We start from the raw sequence: 7,425 nt of genomic DNA on the forward strand, positions 1-7,425 counted from the left end.
AGGCCGCTAGTTTTCAAGGCTACCCCAGAGCTGGGGAGAGAGGGATGCAAATAGGGCAAATTTACATGCCCCAAAGTTCACTGTTCTTATATTCACCCATTTTTCTTGAATAAGGTCTCCACAAATTGTTCTGAGCCTTTGGTCAATTTCCAAAGTTCTGGAAAAGTTGATTATGACCCTTGTTTTCATCAATGTTTTGTTGCTTTGATGGGACAGATTTTCAGAGGCCCTTATTCTTCCATTATGGAAGGGCCTGTCCCCTTAGGTTTACTCTTGATTCAATAAATGGAAAAAAAATTGAAGTGCAATATTTTGCTTTTGCAAAAGTATTGACCAAAATACGTTTGAAGTTTCTGAATCCAGAGCTGACAAAGATGAGAGGAAACAAGCTTTCTCACACACAGTTGGTGGGAGTGTAACTTTCTCAAAAGGAAATTTGGTACTTGTCCCTATAAACTGGAATTTCAAAAAATGTCATGTTTTCCTGGTGGAAAGAGAGCCAGAGATTCCATCAGGTTAGAGAGGGAGCACCGTCCTCCCAGGCAAGGGCAGGAGGGCATTTGCTGAAAGGATGAGGGTGGGGAGCTCCCCGAAAACAGAGGAACGTTGTGCCAAGCAGAGCTGACCACACGAAGCCACCCCACGTGCAGGAACAGGGAGAGAGGGAGAGAGAGGAAGTGGGACCAAGCCTTCATTCCTAGTGTGGGGAAAAAACAGATGTTTTTGACTCACAAGAAGAGAAACACAGATGTTAAGGTGTGTGAACAGAGGGTCTGCAGCATGATTTCTGAGCACCTTCAAGAGCCAGGCCACAGAGATGTAAACAACGTTAGCCAGTAGTTTGGTCCTGTAACCAACAGATGCCAAGCCATCGATGACAAAGAGTTGTTTAGAACATTTTTTCACAAGCCCAAGCTCCACACCCCTGATCCAAGGTGGCAACCTAAGAGGATGGGAGTCCCCTTTTTGTGGGAGGTGCTACTGCCGTTCTCATTTTACAGCTGGGGAAATGGAGACCCAGATTTTGACGGGGAGCTGTCACATTGCATCAGAGACTCCCCTGTGGCAGGACAGGAGCCATGTGTCTGTGCCTACACTCTCGTTCCGCACTGCACACCCACCCCCCCACACTGGACCTTACCCTGATTCTCTAGAGTGGCTACGTGTCTCGTTGGGAACAAGGTCACTCTGTTTTACTCCTGTGCTGTGAATGTTCTCCAGCTGGAGGAGCCTCCTTGGGCTCCCAATTCTTCCCTATGTTTCTCAAAGCCCTAAGTGGTACTACCGGTGGGGGACACCAGCCACTCCCCCTCAGCCCCTGGTCCAGTTCATCCCCTATAGGGGCTCTGAAATTCTCTACAGGGCAGACTGACCTGGGGGTGACACAGAGGTGTCCCTGACATAGTCCTGTGTCTGAAACTCTGTCTCCATCCCTGTCTTGGGGCTGGTCTATGACATCAGTGAGAAAGGGGTCCCCTTCTTTCCCCAAGACCTTTATCTCAGCTCCTGCTTTTCCCAGAATGAAGGATCCTGAGGGCAGGTCCTGAGGAGGAAAAGACCTTTAGGGTCCTCCCTGTGTGGCTTCAGGGACCCCTCACCTTTCATTACCCACACAATTTGCAGGCATGGGTCTGGATGTGAACAGGAGTTATATCATCAGGATGAACTGGCTGCCACAGTGAGCAGCCCCTCCCCCCACTTCCCCATTGCTGAGGTTGCTGCCACACACAGAATGTGCTAGCTGTTCCCAGCATTCCTGCATTCTGGTCCTCAAGCCTCCACCTTCACGTCTCAGACCCTGAGGGACCTGAGCCTGCAGGTTGCCCCTAACCCCAGGTCAGAACCAAAGTGCTCAGAGCCCAGGACTCTGAGGAGACACGAACCCAGGCCATGGGCAGCAGCCAGCCCAGAGACCCCGATACCATGGGAGGACCTGGGTACACCCTCGCCTCATGGAAAGCCATTTCTCTGCTGCTGACCAAACCCCAAACCTCTTCCCCTTCCTCTTGAAAGCAAGCACGTACACATGCATGCACAGCTCTTGGCCAGCAACTCATGGCTGAGCTTTTCTACCTAATCAAGTCACCATTCCCACACTTGTTCTTAGGACGGTGATTCATTCTAATACCTTAAGATCTTTGCACCTGTGTTTTTGAGAGATTGAACTGAAATCGTTCCTTTCTCAAAATTCACTTTTCAGGTTTTGCAACAAGGCTATTCTGGTTTCCTAACACACATTTTCTATTCTCTGGAGGAGTTTATGTAAGATTGCCATTAATATTTTTCTAAAGTGTTAAGAACGATTTGCTACTGAGGTGAGCTGAGTCTGCAGAGTTTTTGATGGAAAGATTTTAAACTGTAGATTCCATTTCTTGTGTCAGTTTCAGTAAGTTGTATTTTCTAGAAACTTGCCTGTTTTATCCAGATTTTCAAGCTTACTGGCATAGAATGTTCATAATAATGTTCTATGGGCTCTGTAATGATGTCTCATGCTTTTCCATCCTAACAGCTGAAGGGAGGAAAACAGAGATGGCATTCCAGGCAGTGGAAAAGCATGAGCAAAGTCCCAGCACAGAGACTGAACCAGCAGCTGGACGCACCTGTCTGGAGATTTGAGACACAGGCCCTAAGGATATAGAGGGTCCCAATACCAGGTCCTGCTGATACTGGATAGGAATATGTTAGCAGAAGCAGCTGCCCTTTGATTGGATGGTTCCATTGGCCTGGGGTCCCATAGACAAGCCGAAGAGTAAACTGAGTCACACTGTGGCTTGAAAATAGGGCACAGCAACCATCCTGTAGGCTCCCCCTGCACCAGTAGGGTGCCATTTCTTGCTGATTGATATCTCCATCAGGTATGCTCACTTGGGTTCCTGGTGCAGCTGCTCCTCCAACAGCTTTGCCCCCTGAGCCCTGCCTGGGGCCAGTTTTTTGTTTTGTTTGTTTTTTTAAGTAGGCTCCATGTGCAGCACGGAGCCCAACGTGGGGCTTGAATTCACGACCCTGAGATCAAGACCTGAGCTGAGATCAAGTGTCAGATGCTTAACCGACTGAGCCACCCAGATGCCCTTGAGCCCAGTTTATAATTGCCATCTGGCCCACCCATCTGGCTTTATGCCAGACCCACCCTATCAGCATGGTCCTGACCTCTCTGGCCTCCAGCTCAGCCCCCTGCTCCCTTTCTCGATGCCCCCACATCCACCTGGCTCCACCAATCTGCTAAAGGCAGATGCATTGTGGGCCAGCTCCTCTGGCTCAGATCAAGCAGGGACCCATCCAGACAATGGCCGGGACCCTCACAGGCTGGAGTACAGCTGGCCGTGCCCATGTTGCCATAGGGCCCAGACACACCCACAGCCACCAGAACACAGAACCAAAGAGGAATATGTCATCACTTAAACCTCAAAACTTATTTGAACAAATAGTGCTTCTTCACCTCTGAACAGAGGTAGAGGTCCCCCACTACGAATGACCCATTTCTTCTCACCAACCCATCTCCGTGTGTTGTTTTCTTCAATTTCAGCATTAAGACAATAGGACTCTAGTATTTTTAAACAGTCCAATGTGATCACCCCTTTAGGCAATATTGAAGTGGGAGCTTGAGCTGGAGAGTCACGGAGCAGCACCCTCCAGACAGCACACAGTGGACTCAACTGTGTATGCCTATTTGTAACGACAAAATATTTTTGAGAACTACGTGCAAGCCACACTCTCTGGTAAGCATTAGCCATCATGTTGCTGCCACGGGAGCTTGTAAATTAGTAGCAGAAATTATTTTTAGTTGGCCAGGCGTTGGGGATCAGCCCTGAAAGGAAACAGCACAGCTGACTGTAAGAAAGGACTTTATTTCTAAATGGAGCTGGGGATGGGGTCTGGTAAGGGTACATGTCTGTCCCCTGCCAGTGCTCTGGAGCCCACCCCCAGACCCAACGGCTGCTGATGAGCCTCAAGTGGGTCTTGGGGGTGGGCTGTTTGAACTGAGGGAGGCCCCAGGTCTCCCTTCAGGGCAGACCCCCTTTAAGAAGCCTGTGGCAGATGGCCTGTAGCCGTGGAGGCTTCTCACAGAGCCGCAGGCCAGCCTCCGGGGCTTTGGGGCTCATAACCCAGGAGGACAGCCAGAGTGAGGAACTTGATTTGCGATGGCCCACGGCCCTCTGTCTCCTTCAGCTTGAGTACCTGGTGAAGGAGAACAGGTTGGGCTCCAGAAGGGGCTTTCTGGTGCTAGCTGGAAAAGGGGCCAGGGCCCCTGCTCCTCTGTGTGGTGGCAGTTCCTGGGGAGGCACTGAAGTCCATGGGACAGAGGGAAAGCTGTCCATGTGGCCCCTTGTCCCTCACTCCTTCTCTGTCCACCCTTTGACCAGGACGGTCAAACCAGTCCACCCCCACCTCCAATTTGTTCCGTTTTGTTTTTTAATCTCGGTCCCTTGTCTATTCCGTCCCACTTTCTTATTCCTGACCTTCCTCTATCGTGTTGTAGCTCTGTTTCTGTCCCTTGGGCCCCCTCACTTTATCGCTGTCTCTCCCTTTCTGAGTCCCTCTGACTTCTCTTGCTTTCTGCCCCGCCCCTCCTCTCTGTCTTCTTCCTCTCCCCAAACCCCAACAAGAGACGGTTGCAACCTTGGAGAAGGCTCTGCAGGCTGTCCTGGGTTTTGGCATCCGGGATGGGAGCCGCAGTGGCGCTAGGGATGGGGACGACAGGGAGCAGCAGCAGCATCAGGACCAACGGGCGCCACATGGCCGAGCAGGCAGGGCGGCTGGCAAGGCGGTGAAGGCTGGGGGGGGGGGGGGGCGGAGGTCAGAGGCCCTGCTCTTTGTCCAGGCACCGCCTCCCACTCTGCCCTTCTATCCCCTCCCCCTTCCGGGTGCCAGGCCTACCGCCCCCTGAGGCCCAGCCCTAGAGCCCAAGCCTCAATTACTCCTCACCTGCCGGCAGGCCTTCCTGTCTTCCCGCTGCCCTCGTGTCCGCCCACAGCCCGGTCACTGGCCTCTGGCTCCCCAGGGGCTATTAGATCCAGACAGTTCTTACCCGAGCTGCTTCTGGAGCCTTCTGCAGCCAGAGCCACGACCCACTACCGACCACGCTCAGGGCATCACCACGCCCCACTCATTGTTACACCCAACCCTTCATACAAACATCATGCCCCCAGCACAGCCATGCCCCACTGGATCATGCCTCCACTGTTACGCACCAACCAACCGTCCTACTATGGCCACGCCCCAAGGTATAACCACGCCCACATCCGTTAGCCACATCCCTAGAGTCGAGAAAGCCTCCGCCCCGACCACAGCAGGCCACGCCCCAGGCCAGAGCCAGGCCTCTGCTTGAAGACCAAGGCCCTGGAGACCCCTGGTGTTTGGGGGCTCTCCTATGTTCTGCTCTCCAAGCCTGCCCAGCGACTTGGGGTGCCCTTTCCTGCACTGTGGCCCGGAAGGTCTGTCCAGGCAGCACGCCAGGTTCCCACGGGGATCACTGTCCTGTGCCCACTGTCCCAATGCCCTGACTTTATTTTGTCCAAGTTTTCAGTTTAGTCAAAAGGGTAAATCTGGTTCCTGTCACTTCATTTTGGCCAACAATGGAAGATGAGAAATTATTCTCTTTTTGAGTGATTGCCTCTTTATAGAAACTTGCAAAATTTTATCTTCAGTGTCCTTATATTTCACTTTGTTGAGGTATGGATATTTCTGTATCTTTCCTGTTTGGAGCACTGGATGGTCTTTTGAGGTCATTTTGGATTTTTCCAAATATATGAAATTAACTAACCCCCCCCCCCCAAGTAGTTCCTCCTCTGCACTGCTGCAGTCTCCCCGGCTTCGGAGACTCCTGCTATCTGGCAGAAACCTCCACTTCTACCCCTTTCCCAGTACATTTTCTTTATTCTTGCTTTCTGCAAACACTCCCTGCCACACAGTATCTCCCAGCTCATCAGCCACCAGCTCATCTGAACTCTTGAATCTTCATTGTTCACACTCAACATTTCACCTCTTTTTTACTTATTCTGACCTCACGTCACCAGTACACTCTTGTTTCTTTGAGGATGTTTATTTAGTGGAGGTGGTTCAGTCTGTTCCTTTTTAGTGGCTGAAGTCTCGGATTTTGCCAGAGCTCCTTTTCTCTCAGGAGTTCCTGGAATCTTGCCGGCAGGAAAAGCCACTTACACTCCTGTTTCCCAGTGAGGGTTTATGGAGAACCCATGTGCCCCAAAGCTGGCAAAGTCGGTGTGCATTTCCTGTTTGTCCACCCCACCAGACATGCATGCTGCAAAAGGATTCCCTCTTCCTTGTTTTTAACCAGTAAAATATGCCAATTTTCTTCTGTTGCTGCGAAAGCTTAACTTTGAGGGCTATGGCGTGGGGGGGGGGTGCTGAACACCTACCAGTGTCCCACCTACTCCCCAGTCCTGCCAGGCTTGAGGGTTGGCTGGTGGTCCTGAGCTAAGCACTTGCTTTCTTTCTTTCTTTCTTTTTTTTTTAAGATTTTATTTATTTATTCAACAGAGATAGAGACAGCCAGTGAGAGAGGGAACACAAGCAGGGGGAGTGGGAGAGGAAGAAGCAGGCTCCCAGCAGAGGAGCCTGATGTGGGGCTCAATCCGATAACACCAGGATCACGCCCTGAGCCGAAGGCAGACGCTTAACCGCTGTGCCACCCAGGCACCCCTAAGCACTTGCTTTCTTGTTCCATGGTCCTCAGGTCAGCTGATTGTGTGGAGAAAAGAATACGGTTTGGGAGCTGTGCTCCTCAGATGCCATGATATTTGCACCCATTTCTTCACCGTCCCCAGAGGCCACATGTTCCTCCATTGAAGGACCACGTCCTGTCTTGCCTTGGAGGATTTTTGGACATTGGCTCACAAGTCTACAATTTAACTAGTTCCCCAATTTGACAGGCACTACAGCAATCTGATTTCCTGAATGTAAAAGGGAACTCTTGTCATGATTACCACGTTTGCAACTTGGGGTGGGGGGGAGGGGGTTACAGATTTGTTCTATTTCTTTGTGGCCTTTGTATAATTTAATTTGGAGAATACTGTAACCTCATGGTGAAAGAGGCAGGCTCTGGCTGGGATGGAAGGGGAGCCATGGCCATGCTTGACCACACGCCTCACGGTGAAGCCCAGTGGACTGAGGGAACAAACAGGCAGCTGGGGTGGGGGAGCACACCACCAAGCCCCAGCTCCTGGATTACTGTTCTTTCAGCCAGGTGTTAATTTGCTTACACTTCAAGCTTTGCCTAGTATGAGGAAGGGGCAATCAAGTCAAGTGCACACAGTCCATCCCTTGTCGTAACTCCTCCTTGCCGGGCCGCTGAGCTCAGCCAGCCCTCGTCCCTCCCCAACCCGCCAAGCGCTCTTAACTTTCCATGATGCAGAGCTTTTACACTCACACATCTTGCTGTTAACAACAGAGTAGAAACCTTCTAAGTAC

This window comes from Ursus americanus, chromosome 2, assembly GCF_024610735.1.
Source record: "Ursus americanus isolate L20-20 chromosome 2, mUrsAme1.1.p, whole genome shotgun sequence".
Taxonomy (NCBI): Eukaryota; Metazoa; Chordata; class Mammalia; order Carnivora; family Ursidae; genus Ursus; species Ursus americanus.